General features: G+C 36.6%; 1 protein-coding gene across 1 annotated transcript in view; it reads left to right on the plus strand.

The window, feature by feature from the left end:
* Positions 1–13252, plus strand: part of Bbs9 (Bardet-Biedl syndrome 9) — a 441935-nt gene that overhangs the window by 179282 nt on the left and 249401 nt on the right.

Raw genomic sequence — 13252 nt, forward strand, 5'->3', positions numbered from 1 at the left:
ACATGAATAACTAGTAGATTTGTTGGGTCAAAGAGCTGTTATACCTTTTCTTTTATGAGAAACTGCCAAACCTTTTTGCAAAGTAGTTCATTTTATATTCCTGACAGTGGTACATAAGACCTCTGGTTGCTTCACATTCTCTCCAACATTTTGTGCTGTCAGTCTTTTAAATTTACATATTCTAGTATATATGTGGTAGTAGCTAATTATGATTTTAATGCACATTTCCCTTATGAGTAAAGATGTGTTTTCTTCCCCACAGTGCTGGGGAGTCAAACCCAAGACCTGGAGCATGCTAGGCAAATGCTGTACCACTGAGCTATACCCCTGCTCCTCCATGATTTTTTTTTCTTTTTCTTTCTTTCTTTTTTTTTTTTCTTTTTTTGGTTACAGTAGTTCTTCATATTCAGAAGACAAAAATACTTGACAGAAATTTGTTTTGTGAATTTTTTCCCCCCAGACTTTGACTTACCTATTTTCTTTGTGTCTTTTCTTTTTTTTTTGTCTTGGTACTAGGGATTGAACCCAGGGTTGCTTTACCACTGAACCACACCCCCAGACCTTTACATGATTTATTTAGAGACAGGGTCTCACTAAATTGTCCTTAAGTTGCTGAGGCTGGCTTTGAACTTGTGGTTCTTCTACCTCAGCCTTGTGGGATCGCAAGCATATGCCATCTTTGTGTATTTAAAAAAATTTTTTTTTAGTTGTACACAATACCTTTATTTTATTTAGTTTTATGTGGTGCTGAGGATGGAATCCAGTGCCTTACATGTGCAAGGCAAGTGCTCTACCACTGAGCCTCCAACCCTCTTCGTGTCTTTCGATAAACAGAACTTATGACACTTGAAGAAGTCTAATTTGTTGTTTTTCTGCTGTTTCTTCTTTTCCATCTCTTAAATAAGTCTTTGTTTATCTTCGATCATGAAGGTATCTCATGTTTTTTTTCAAACAGTTTTAGGTTTAACTCCTATGTTTAGGTTTATGATCCATACTAAATTAATTTTTATATATACTGTGAGGTTTATTTTTTTTCCATATGGATATCCAGTTTTTCTAGTACCATTTGTTGAAAAGACGTGCCTTTCCCATTTGAATTGCTTTGGCATCTTTGTTGAAAATCAATTAACTGTAGGAGTGTGGGTTTGTTTCTGGAGTCTGTTCTGCTCTGTTGATCTGTTTCTCCTCATGCCAGTACCACACTGTCTTGATTACTGTAGATTTATAGGGTGTCTTGGGGGCAGCTATGAAAGTCCTCCATCTCCCCTTCTTTTTTCAAGATTGTTTTGCTATTCTAGGCTCTTTTGCATTTCCATAGAAATCATGAAAATCAGCTTGTCAGTTTTTATGAAAAAGGAAAAAAGAAAAGCCTGCTGGAATTGTGATTTGGATTATGCTGCATTTATAGACCATTTTGGTGAGAACCAACTTTTTAAAATTTAAACAATATTGAGTCTTTAAGGGTACATCTTTTTCAAACTTGTTTCTGCTCATGTCATTCACCAGCTCAAAAGTCTTTACTGGTTTTATTATAATTTAATGTTTAAGATCATAGGAAACTTTATTCTCAATAATCTCATTTTTCTTTTCTTTTCTTTTTTTTTAGCCATCATATGTTGGATACAGGTTCTTATTCTTTCTCATAAGTAATCTACACTTTTTTCCCTTTGTGCTTTTATTATCTTATGTCCTCCATTCTGAATGTTCTTTATACCTACTTTGCAAATCTACAGATTCAGATATTATAGGCACTTATGTTATAATGTAATAAATGACACATTAACAGTAAAAGAGTTTTAAAAAATAAATTGTCTTGAGTCACTGAAAAACTTAACAACTTTATAACACAGTAAACAAGACAAAAACCACCAAACAAAGCAAAACCTCAATAAATCATAATAAAATAGCACTTTTATTTAAAATATAAAGGTGAAGGAAGGTTTGAGTATACAAGAGCGAAATACAGACTGATCAAAATAGCCAGCTAGAGGCACTTTCCAGTCCACACACATAGGCAAACTGAGCTGCTGTGAACCAGTGGGATAATGGTGCATTGTGTACAGTCCTGTGCTCTTTTCCTGCTTTGTTGTGGAGGTTTGAAACATTCATGTACTGGGAAAAACTGAGTATGAATCAGCTTCAGAGTTCTGTTGACATCATTTCCTTGTTTACAAATGAGTTAATTCAGTTTTCAGAAACAATCATTGAAGAACGGACTGTTCTTCAACATCTAGCCTAAGCTTTTATTTCCACCATTAAAATGTCCTTGAGTCCTCTGTCTAGAAATGGTGTTCCTACTTCTGAGTAATAAAGTACTTTATACTTGTCTTATGATACCTGTGACTTCTCTCTTATGTTATCCTTATCAAGGAACATATCTATTTCCATCTGCATGGATTGTTCTTTTTTCTGAATAAATTTCTGATTTTGATTTATCTGCCTATGTTCTGTACCACTTCAAATAGTGCCCTGCATATAATAACAGGTGTTGGAAAGTATTTGGTGAATGAATGATTGATGAATGAATGGAAATACAGTGAAGAAATGAGAAAAGAGTAAAAAGAGGTTTAAACTAAATTGTATACAATCTGTTCTTTTTGTTTTCTATTTCCATGTTTGGTAAGAGACTAAAGAATCCAAAGCCAGTTTAACTATAGGAATGATAATTATAATTTGAGGTATATTGGAAATATGAAAATGATTTCTTTTTTAAGACATGTTTTCACAAGCACTAACCAGAGTCACATTCTTGTTAGACTTTGTAGATATTCATTAATCTACTTTATAAGCCAAATAATTTTAACAGTTGATAACTCTCATCAAAAGAGTTTTAAAATTTTTTCAAGATGTGCAAAGTTGATACCTGCTGAAAATAGCAACTTCTAAATGGCTGTCAAATATGTTTACTACTGAATTCCAAACATTTGTCAGATAATTTCATTTTAACATGGGGAACCAACCATAATCATTTTGTATTAACTTTATTGATTGAGGGCAAATACATTCACACAATATTCTCTGTAGCATTTGTTTTTCCTTTTCTCTTTTACCTTGATATTTGACTCTTTAATATTTGGTTGTCATGCTTAGAAAAATAAAGAAAAAAAACCTTCTGTAGTTTATTTTAAGTATAGTTCAGTTATATGTAAACTTATTATGTCCTATAGAATTATATATTTGTTGAATACCTAGTGCTAAAGAAATTATTTTGTATAAAGAATCATTTGCTGCTTTTTAACAGCAGTTTTGCTTCTTATCTCTTGGCAGTCATGATCTATTAATTTCTTTTGTCTGAGTGGGTTTCATTTATTTTTTTCTTCATAAAGTGGAGGCAATATCTTTTTTTTACAAAATTATTAGGGAAACATAATATGGTCACACCTCCTGTGGTGTTTGAATCTATCCCTTTCTCTCTATTCCTGTCATTCTTACCTGGACCACCATCTCTCATTGCCTGGTTTTACAGTATTAACCCCACTCAAAGTGCTTGTGCAAGGACACTTGCTCCCCTCCTCCATATTGAATCAAGGGCTCTGCTACTGGGCCTCACCCCCAGATCTCAAAGTATCTGTTGCCATTGCAGTTACAGATGAATCTCATCATGTCATTCTTTGATCCTATATTTAAAAAATTCTTATGTAATTTCCCATTGCTTGAGAATAAAATTCACAATCTTTATCAGAGTCTCAAGAACCTGCATTACTTATAAGCTTTTGTAATTTTTTGACCTCTATCCTGACCTAACCTCAGGAACTTTCTTTGTTCCAGCTGCTCTGGGCTCTTTATTTCACTGGATACTTCATTTATCTCCTTGTCTTGGAGTCCTTATATATGTTGGTCTTTCTTGTTCAGCAAACTTTTTACATAATTGGCCATTTCATCACCCATCTTCCTTTTCTCCTCAACTCCCCATTTATTCTTTACATTTTGGCTTACATGTTACTCCCTCAGACCAAAATATCTTCTTTTTTAAATTTTTTTTTTTTTGTAAATGGACACGATAACTCTATTTTTGACATATATTTTTCTGTGATGCTGAGGATGGAACCCAGTGCCTCACACATGCTAGGCAAGAATGCTCTACTACTGAACTGCAACCCCAGTCCCCCAAGGTCTCTTCTAACCATTGTCCCTACCCTTCAATGCCCTATTCTCATCATTTACTTAAAGTTTCCTTGAAATCTTTGTCTACTTCTCTTGCATAGCACTTATTGATGGTTTCAGATAATTGTATATTCCCGAGTAAAATATAACTACATGGCTATTTAGTGTCTCTCCCTATCTATAAAATTGGGAAGGGACTCTGTGTATATTCTGTTCAACTATATAAATCTCCAGTGCTTATCACTATCTCGGTTATTGTAGACTTTTTATATTTCTTGAATGAAAACTTAGGTTAGTTTTTATTATTAAATGCTTAATTTTGAGAGGTAAATGTATAAAATAATACCTAAGTAAGTGGGAGGACACATGCCTGGTCAACTGAAGTCAACCTTGTTTCTCAGCCTGACCAGTGTCACAGTTTTTCCTTTAAGTTCATAAGCCTGGACTTGGTAGATGTTTCATAAATGTTCATTAAATTTGAGTCAATCTGTGGCCTTCCTTTAACTGAAAGCTTAGCTGGCTGGAGATTTACATATCATGTGCCTGGCATTTTTGAAACTGTGATATGCAAAGAGTACCAATGTGCTTTAATTACTCATTTAATTCCTTTAAAGCAACATAAGATCTTGGTGAATGATTCTGACAATGAACTCTCATTTGTTTGTTTATTCAGTTAACAAAGCTGTGTTGGGTTCATAGTAGGTGCTAGTCACTGTTCTAGGCACTTAGAAATGAATAAGTTCACTGCCTTATATACTACTGGAGACAGAAATAAAATAACAAATAATGTAGTACATTAGACCAGTGCTATGAAAGAACATAAAGTGTAAGAAGAGGATAAAAAGTGTGTGTGGGGGGTGCAGGGTGTGGGAATGATGGCCTTTTTAGATAGTGTGGTGGTTAAGTCCTCATTGAGCAGTTGACATTTAAGCACCTGAATGGAATGACCTGAAGGAAGAGGGGGAACCTACGTAGATATCTGGGAAAAGAATATGAGTTCTTGGCAGAGAAAAGAGCCAGTATAAATGCCCTGAGGCAGAAGTATGCTTGTAGTGCTCCTAAGATTTTAAGGAGAAGGATTTGAATTATTATTTTTTTAAATTTATTTTTATTGTAAACAAATGGGATACATGTTGTTTTGTTCATACATGGAGTAACAGCATACCATTTGCATAATCACACATTTACATAGGGTAATGATGTTTGATTCATTCTGTTATTTTTCCTCCCCCCCACCCCTCCCACCCCTCTTTTCCCTCTATACAGTCCCTCCTTCCTCCATTCTTGCCCCCCCACCCCCCATTATGTGTCATCATCCGCTTATCAGTGAGATCATTCGTCCTTTGAATTGTTGAGATTGGCTTATCTCACTTAGCATGATATTCCCCAATTTCATCCATTTGCCTGCAAATGCCATAATTTTATTATTCCTTATAGCTGAGTAATATTCCATTGTCTATATATACCACAGTTTCTTTATCCATTCATCAATTGAAGGACATCTAGGTTGGTTCCACAGTCTGGCTATGGTGAATTGAGCAGCTATGAACATTGATGTGGCTGTATCTCTATAGTATGCTGATTTTAAGTCCTTTGGGTATAGACCGAGGAGTGGGATAGCTGGGTCAAATGGTGGTTCCATTCCAAGTTTTCTAAGGAATCTCCATACTGCTTTCCAGAGTGGCTGCACTAATTTGCAGTCCCACCAGCAATGTATGAGTGTACCTTTTCCCCCACATCCTCTCCAACACTTGTTGTTGCTTGTATTCTTGATAATCGCCATTCTAATTGGGGTGAGATGGAATCTTAGTGTAGTTTTGATTTGCATTTCTCTTATTACTAAAGATGGTGAACATTTTTTCATATGTCTGTTGATTGCTTGTAGATCTTCTTCTGTGAAGTGTCTGTTCATATCCTTAGCCCATTTGTTGATTGGGTTATTTGTATTCGTGTAGAGTTTTCTGAGTTCTTTATATATGTTGGAAATTAGTGCTCTATCTGAAGTATGAGTGGCAAAGATATTCTCCCACTCTGTAGGCTCTCTCTTTGCATTGCAGATAGTTTCCTTTGCTGAGAGAAAGCTATTTAGTTTGAATCTATCCCAGTTATTGATTCTTGCTTTTATTTCTTGTGTTATGGGAGTCCTGTTAAGGAAGTCTGATCCTAAGCCAACAAGGTGAAGATTTGGACCTACTTTTTCTTCTATAAGATGCAGGGTCTCTGGTCTGATTTCAAGGTCCTTGATCCATTGTGAGTTGAGTTTTGTGCAGGATGAAAGATAGGGGTTTAGTTTCATTCTGTTGCATATGGATTTCCAATTCTCCCAGCACCATTTGTTGAAGAAGCTATCTTTCCTCCATTGCATATTTTTGGCCCCTTTGTCTAGTATGAGAAAATTGTATTTATTTGGGTTTGTGTCCGTGTCCTCTATTCTGTACCATTGATCTACCTGTCTATTTTGGTGCCAATACCATGCTGTTTTTGTTACTGTTGCTTTGTAGTATAGTTGAAGTTCTGGTATTGCGATACCCGCTGTTTGATTCTTCCTGCTAAGGATTGCTTTAGCTATTCTGGGTTTCTTATTCTTCCAGATGAATTTCATGATTGCTTGCTCTATTTCTGTAAGGTACGTCATTGGGATTTTAATTGGAATTGCATTGAATCTGTATAGCACTTTTGGTAGTATGGCCATTTTGACAATATTAATTCTTCCTATCCAAGAACATGGGAGATCTTTCCATCTTCTAAGGTCTTCCTTAATTTCTTCTTCAATGTTTTGTAGTTTTCATTGTAGAGATCTTTTACCTCTTTGGTTAGATTGATGCCCAAGTATTTTATTATTTTTTTTGAGGCTATTGCAGTGGAGTTGTTTTCCTCATTTCCCTTTCAGCTGTTTCGTTGCTTGCATATAAAAATGCTTTAGATTTATATGTGTTGATTTTATAGCCTGCTATTTTGCTGAATTCATTGATGAGGTCTAGACGTTTTCTGGAGGAGGTTTTTGGATCCTCTAAATATAGAATCATGTCATCCACAAATAGTGACAACTTAAGTTCCTCTTTTCTTATTTGTATCCCTTTAATTTCTTTGGTCTGCCTAATTGCTCTGGCTAGAGTTTTGAGGACAATGTTGAATAGAAGTGGTGAAAGAGGACATCCCTGTCTTGTTCCTGTTTTTAAAGGGAATGGTTTCAGTTTTTCTCCATTAAGAATGATGTTGGCCATGGGCTTAGCATAAGTAGCCTTTACAATGTTCAGGTATGTTCCTACTATCCCTATTTTTTCTAGTGTTTTGAGCATGAAGGGGTGTTGTATTTGTTGAACGCTTTTTCTGCATCAATTGAAATAACCATATGATTCTTATCCTTAAGTCTATTGACATGATGGATTACGTTTATTGATTTACAGATGTTAAACCATCCTTGCATTCCAGGGATGAACCCCACTTGATCGTGGTGCACGATTTTCTTAATATGTTTTTGGATATGGTGTGCCAATATTTTGTTAAGGATCTTTTCATCTATATTCATCAAGGATATTTGTCTAAAATTTTCTTTCCTTGATGCGTCTTTTCCTGGTTTTGGTATGATTGTGATTTTAGCTTCATAGAATGTGTTTGGTAGGGTACCCTCCTTTTCTATTTCCTGGAATACTTGGAGAAGTATTGGAATGAGTTCTTCTTTGAAGGTCCTGTAGAACTCGGCTGAGAATATGTCTGGTCCTGGACTTTTCTTGGATGGTAGATTTTTAATGGCTTCTTCTATTTCATTGCTTGATATTGATCTGTTTAAATCATGTATGTCCTCCTGGTTCAGTTTGGGAGGAGCATATGTCTCTAGAAATTTGTCAATGTCCTCGGTAGTTTCTATTTTGTTGGAATACAGATTTTCAAAGTAGTTTCTCAGTATGTTCTGTATCTCAGTGGTGTCTGTTGTGATATTTCCTTTTTCATCATGAATTTTAGTAATTTGAGTCTTCTCTCTCCTTCTCTTTGTTAGTGTGGCTAGGGGTTTGTCTATTTTGTTTGCTTTCTCAAAGAACCCACTTTTTGGAATTGTTTCTTTTGTTTCAATTTCATTGATTTCAGCTCTGATTTTAATTATTTCCTGCTTCTACTACTTTTGCTGTTGTTCTGTTCTTCTTTTTCTAGGGCTTTGATCTGTAATGTTAGGTCATTTAGTTGTTGACTTTTCATTCTTTTCTGGAATGTGCTCCATGCAATGAATTTTCCTCTTAGTACCGCTTTCATAGTATCCCAGAGATTTTGATATGTTGTATCGTCATTCTCATTGACCTCTAAGAATTTTTTTATCTCCTCCCTGATGTTTTTTGTTATCCATGTTTCATTCAATAGCATATTATTTAGTCTCCAGGTGTTGGAGTAATTTCTGTTTTTTATTTTGTCATTCATTTCTATTCTCAGTCCATTATGATCTGATAGAACCCAAGGCAGTATCTCTATTTTTTTGCATTTCCTAAAGGCTGCTTTGTGGCATAACATATGGTCTGTTTTCGAGAAGGTTCCATGTGCTGCTGAGAAGAAAGTGAATCCACTCGTTGATGGATGGAATATTCTATATATGTCTATTAAGTCTAGGTTATTGATTGTGTTATTGAGTTCTATGGTTTTTTTTGGTTGGTTTTTGTGTGGAAGATCTATCTAGTGGTGACAGTGGTGCGTTAAAGTCACCCAGAATTATTGTGTTGTGGTCTATGCGATTCCTGAAATTGAGAAGAATTTGTTTGATGTACAGGGATGCACCATTGTTTGGGGCATAAATATTTACTAGTGTTATGTCTTCCTGATTTATGGTTCCCTTAAGCAGTATGAAATATCCTTCTTTATCCCTTCTGACTAACTTTGGCTTGAAGTCCACTTTATCTGATATAAGTATGGAAACTCCCGCTTTTTTACTGAGTCCATGTGCGTGGTAGGTTTTTTCCCATCCTTTCACCTTTAGTCTGTGGATGTCTTTTTCAATGAGATGAGTCTCTTGCAGGCAGCATATTGTTGTGTCTTTCTTTTTAATCCATTCTGCCAGTCTATGTCTTTTGATTGATGAGTTTAGGCCATTAACATTCAGGGTTATTATTGAGATATGATTTGTATTCCCAGTCATTTGGCTTATTTTTGGTTTTTAAGTTGGCTTGGTTTCTCCTTTGAGTGGTTTTTCTGCAATGTAGTTCCTCCCTTTGCTGACCTCCATTGTTGTTTTTCATTTCCTCCTCATGGAATATTTTGTTGAGAACATTCTGTAGCACAGGCTTTCTATTTGTAAATTCTTTTAACTTTTGTTTATCGTGGAAGGATTTTATTTCATCTTCAAATCTGAAGGTTAGTTTTGCTGGATATAGGATTCTTGGTTGGCAACCATGTTCTTTCAGAGCTTGAAATACATTGTTCCAGTCCCTTCTAGGTTTTAGAGTCTGGGTTGAGAAGTCGGCTGCTATCTGTATTGGTCTCCCCCTATATGTAATCTGATGCTTTTCTCTCGTAGCCTTCAAAATCCTATCTTTATTTTGAATGTTAGGCATTTTCATTGTAATGTGCCTTGGTGTGGACCTGTTGTGATTTTGTGCATTTGGTGTTGTGTAAACCTCTTATATTTCATTTTCCATTTCATTCTTCAGGTTTGGGAAATTTTCTGCTATTATTTCATTGAATAGGTTGTTCATTCCTTTGGTTTGTATCTCTGTGCCTTCCTCAATCCCAATAATTCTTAAATTTGGTCTTTTCACGATATCCCATAGTTCTTGGAGATTCTGTTCATGATTTCTTTTTTTTTTTTGGTGGGTGCTTGGGATTGAACCCAGGGCCTGTTCATGATTTCTTACCATTTTCTCTGTTTGGGAGACTTCGTTTTCCAGATTAAATATTTTTTCTTCATTTTTGAGATTCTGTCTTCCACGTGGTCTAGTCTGTTGGTGATGCTTCCCATTGAGTTTTTTTATTTGGTTTATTGTTTCCTTCATTTCAAGGATTTCTGTTTGTTTTTTTTTTGAAAATCTCTATGTCTTTGTTGAAATGATCTTTTGCTTCCTGCAGGTGCTCTTTCAGCTTATTGGTATTATCATTCATTGCCTGCATTTGCTCCATTATCTCATCCTTTGCTTCACGAATCATCTTAATCATGTATAATCTGAAGTCCTTTTCTGACATTTCTTCTAACATACTGTCATTGGATTCTATTAATATAGAATCTAGATTTGTTTGGATCATTTTCTTCCCTTGTTTTTCATGTTGTTCATGTATCTTCCCCTCTAGTAGTGCAGATCTGGGGTATTGCAGATTTCCCCCTATAGGCTTATAGTGGCCATATAAGTTCCAAAACCCTTTCATTAAGGGGAGATCAATATTAGCAGTGCCCAATTCAGGACACTGTGCAATCCTAGACCAAATAGCCCCTATGAGGACAATAACAAAATTGTCATAATAACAGAATGAGTTCAAATATTATCTTCAATAAACAAACAGATTTGCAATAAGGTCTTCAGTTTCTAATGGAGGACAAAGAGGATGCAGAGGCATGTAGAATGTGACTGTTAATGGAATAAGAAAAGAATATACAGAAGTTCTAGACAATAGAAAGGGTGAGAGTGTAATCAAAGGAAATTGGATGTTAGCATGCAAAAAAGGGAGAAGGAGACTCTGAGGGAACAGGTAAACAAAAGGAAAAGAGAGCAAGAAAAGTAAAGAAATAAAAACTTAACGTTTTTCAATCAGGAGAAAAAAAAGAAAATCTACAGTATAACAGTCATATAGTAATGAAACCTCCCAGAGTTCAGTAGCCTGATGCATGAGAGATACCTGACAATGAGCTTCAAGCCTCCAGCAGGCATCTCAGGATGGGTTTTGCCCCACCTAAAGATCAGATCTTCAGCTTCCAGGATTATCCAAGATGGCCACTCTGGCTTCAAAATGTGTTGGCGAATGGGGAACTGCAGCTCAGGGTGTGGTCGTGGTCAGCAGGTGGTCCTGGAGGTGGGATGCTGTTGGTCAGGCAGGGGTCCTGGAGGTCCGGTGTGTTTGGTGTGGTTGTGGCATCCTGGAGGCCGGTTGCAATCAGTTGGTCTGGGGTCCAGGTGATAGGGCACAGTCAGTTGGTCTGGGGATCCTGGCGACAGGGAGCAGTCAGTCGATGTGAGGGCCCCCGAGGCAGGGAGTGATTGGTTGGACTAAGGGGTCCTGGAGACAGGGCTCAGTCCGGCCAAGGGTCCTCCAGGGCTTGGCTGTTGTCTCAAAATGGCGGCAGCCACGTGTAATCAAACCTGTAGGTACTGTAACAGTGAACTTCCAGGCAACAGCAGGCAGTTGGTGCTAAACTGGTGGTAGGTGATCAGTTTGCTGACTGTTGTCGGATGATCGGGAGGTGAACCTCGTGCATTGGGTGATGGATAGGTGTAAAGCAGGCGATGAACATGTGAGAGGCAGGCAAATGGTGGATGATAGGTGCCTGACAGTGAGCAATCTGCACTCAAAAAAACGTGTCGATATGCTGGCAGACTGCAGGTGATCACAGCAGACAAATGGGGTAAACAGCAGGGGATCGATAAGCAGCAAAAACTGCCTAACCAAGAAACAGATATCCTCTGCTTGAAACCAGAGTTATGGAGTGACAAGGAACGCATCCTCCCTCTAGTCCGCCATCTTGGATCTCTCCTTGGATTTGAATTTTTTAAACCATTTCCTTATGTATATTTTAGTGGTCCTCACTACACATGTTAATAGGTGGTATGTGACATATGTGACTTACTATGTGTGCTCAACAGTATTGGACCAGTCAGTATCCTATCAGTGTGATGGATTTTACTGATCACATGCTTAGATGCTGCTGCAGCAATGTCAGATGCTAGTGACATATCTAAACACTTGCTTTCTATGTGTTTCATTTTGCTAGAAGGATTGAGTAACTTCTGTATAGCTGTGGCTGAAGAAAAAAGGAGAATAATAGGAAATGGTGTGTGTGGGGTACATACTATTTGGGGTTTTGAGCACTCCTGTAAGCACTTGGGCTTTTATCTGGAGTGCCAGTGGAGGCACTGGAGGGTAGTGTGCTGACATGAACTTTCTTACTCTGGGGAAGTTAGTTTAGAGGCACAAGGTAGAAGTAGGAAGCCTGCTTAATAGCAGTTATTCAGGGGAGATATCAGGGTGTTTTTCCAGGAATGCAGCAGTGGATTTGGTGAGAAGGAGTTGAATTCTGGACATATTTTAAAAGTAGGACTGGCAGTAGTTGCTGATGGAATATGATATGGTTTCCATATCCTTTGTTCTCCAAAGGTTCATTTGCATATCTGGACTGTGAGAGAGAGGTCTGGCTAGAGATATAAATGTGGGAGCCTGAACAAAGGAGATGTTTAAATTTGTGGAACTGAATAAGTTTACTAAGACTGGGTTGGTGCCTTCAGTCTGTCCATTCTTTCCATCTTTGAGGATCTAATTGTAGGTCAAGGTGCAGCCTTTGTGTTCTTTGCCATTGTGAATCCTTGCTCTGCTCTTTGATGCAAGGCCCCACATTCTCTTCCTATTGTGCTATAGTATCTGTCGCATTAAATTGTAATTACTATTTAAAAAAAATTAGACCAGAATAAGGCAAGTATCATATCTTCTTTACATTATACTTTCTGTTTTATAGCAGATCCTCAATAATCATATCTTAAATAAATGACAGTAGACTGATTCAAAATATGTTCAAGTGCCCATGTACAGTCTTTTGGGGCTGAAAAAGAGCTAACTAACTGTCTGACTGTACTTGAAAGGCAGTACTTTAAATATGCTCCTTACCAAAGGAGAGTATAAAAATTGAGTGTAATAAATAGTACTTAAGTTTTTAGGATTTCTTTGATATCTAATAAAGTGGTAAAATAGACTCTGAGAAGTAGATAACTTAAAATGTTTTTGTTTTGTAAAAAACATGGCTGAAAAACACACCATTAGATTTTTAAATTTGTTTTAAAAATTATTCATTCACTTCATTGTATTAGCAAATAAAAGAAGCTTTGTTTTCTGTCTATTGTTAATTACACTTCAAATATTTTCAGATTGTATTGTAGATTGGTCTTGTCAGAAAAAGATATTTAGATAAATGTTCTGAGTTCCACAGATGTTTAATTTCTAAGTTGCTGATTCAAATTCAGTCTCTGGCAAT

The sequence above is a fragment of the Sciurus carolinensis genome, chromosome 8 (assembly GCF_902686445.1).
Source record: "Sciurus carolinensis chromosome 8, mSciCar1.2, whole genome shotgun sequence".
Classification (NCBI taxonomy): Eukaryota; Metazoa; Chordata; class Mammalia; order Rodentia; family Sciuridae; genus Sciurus; species Sciurus carolinensis.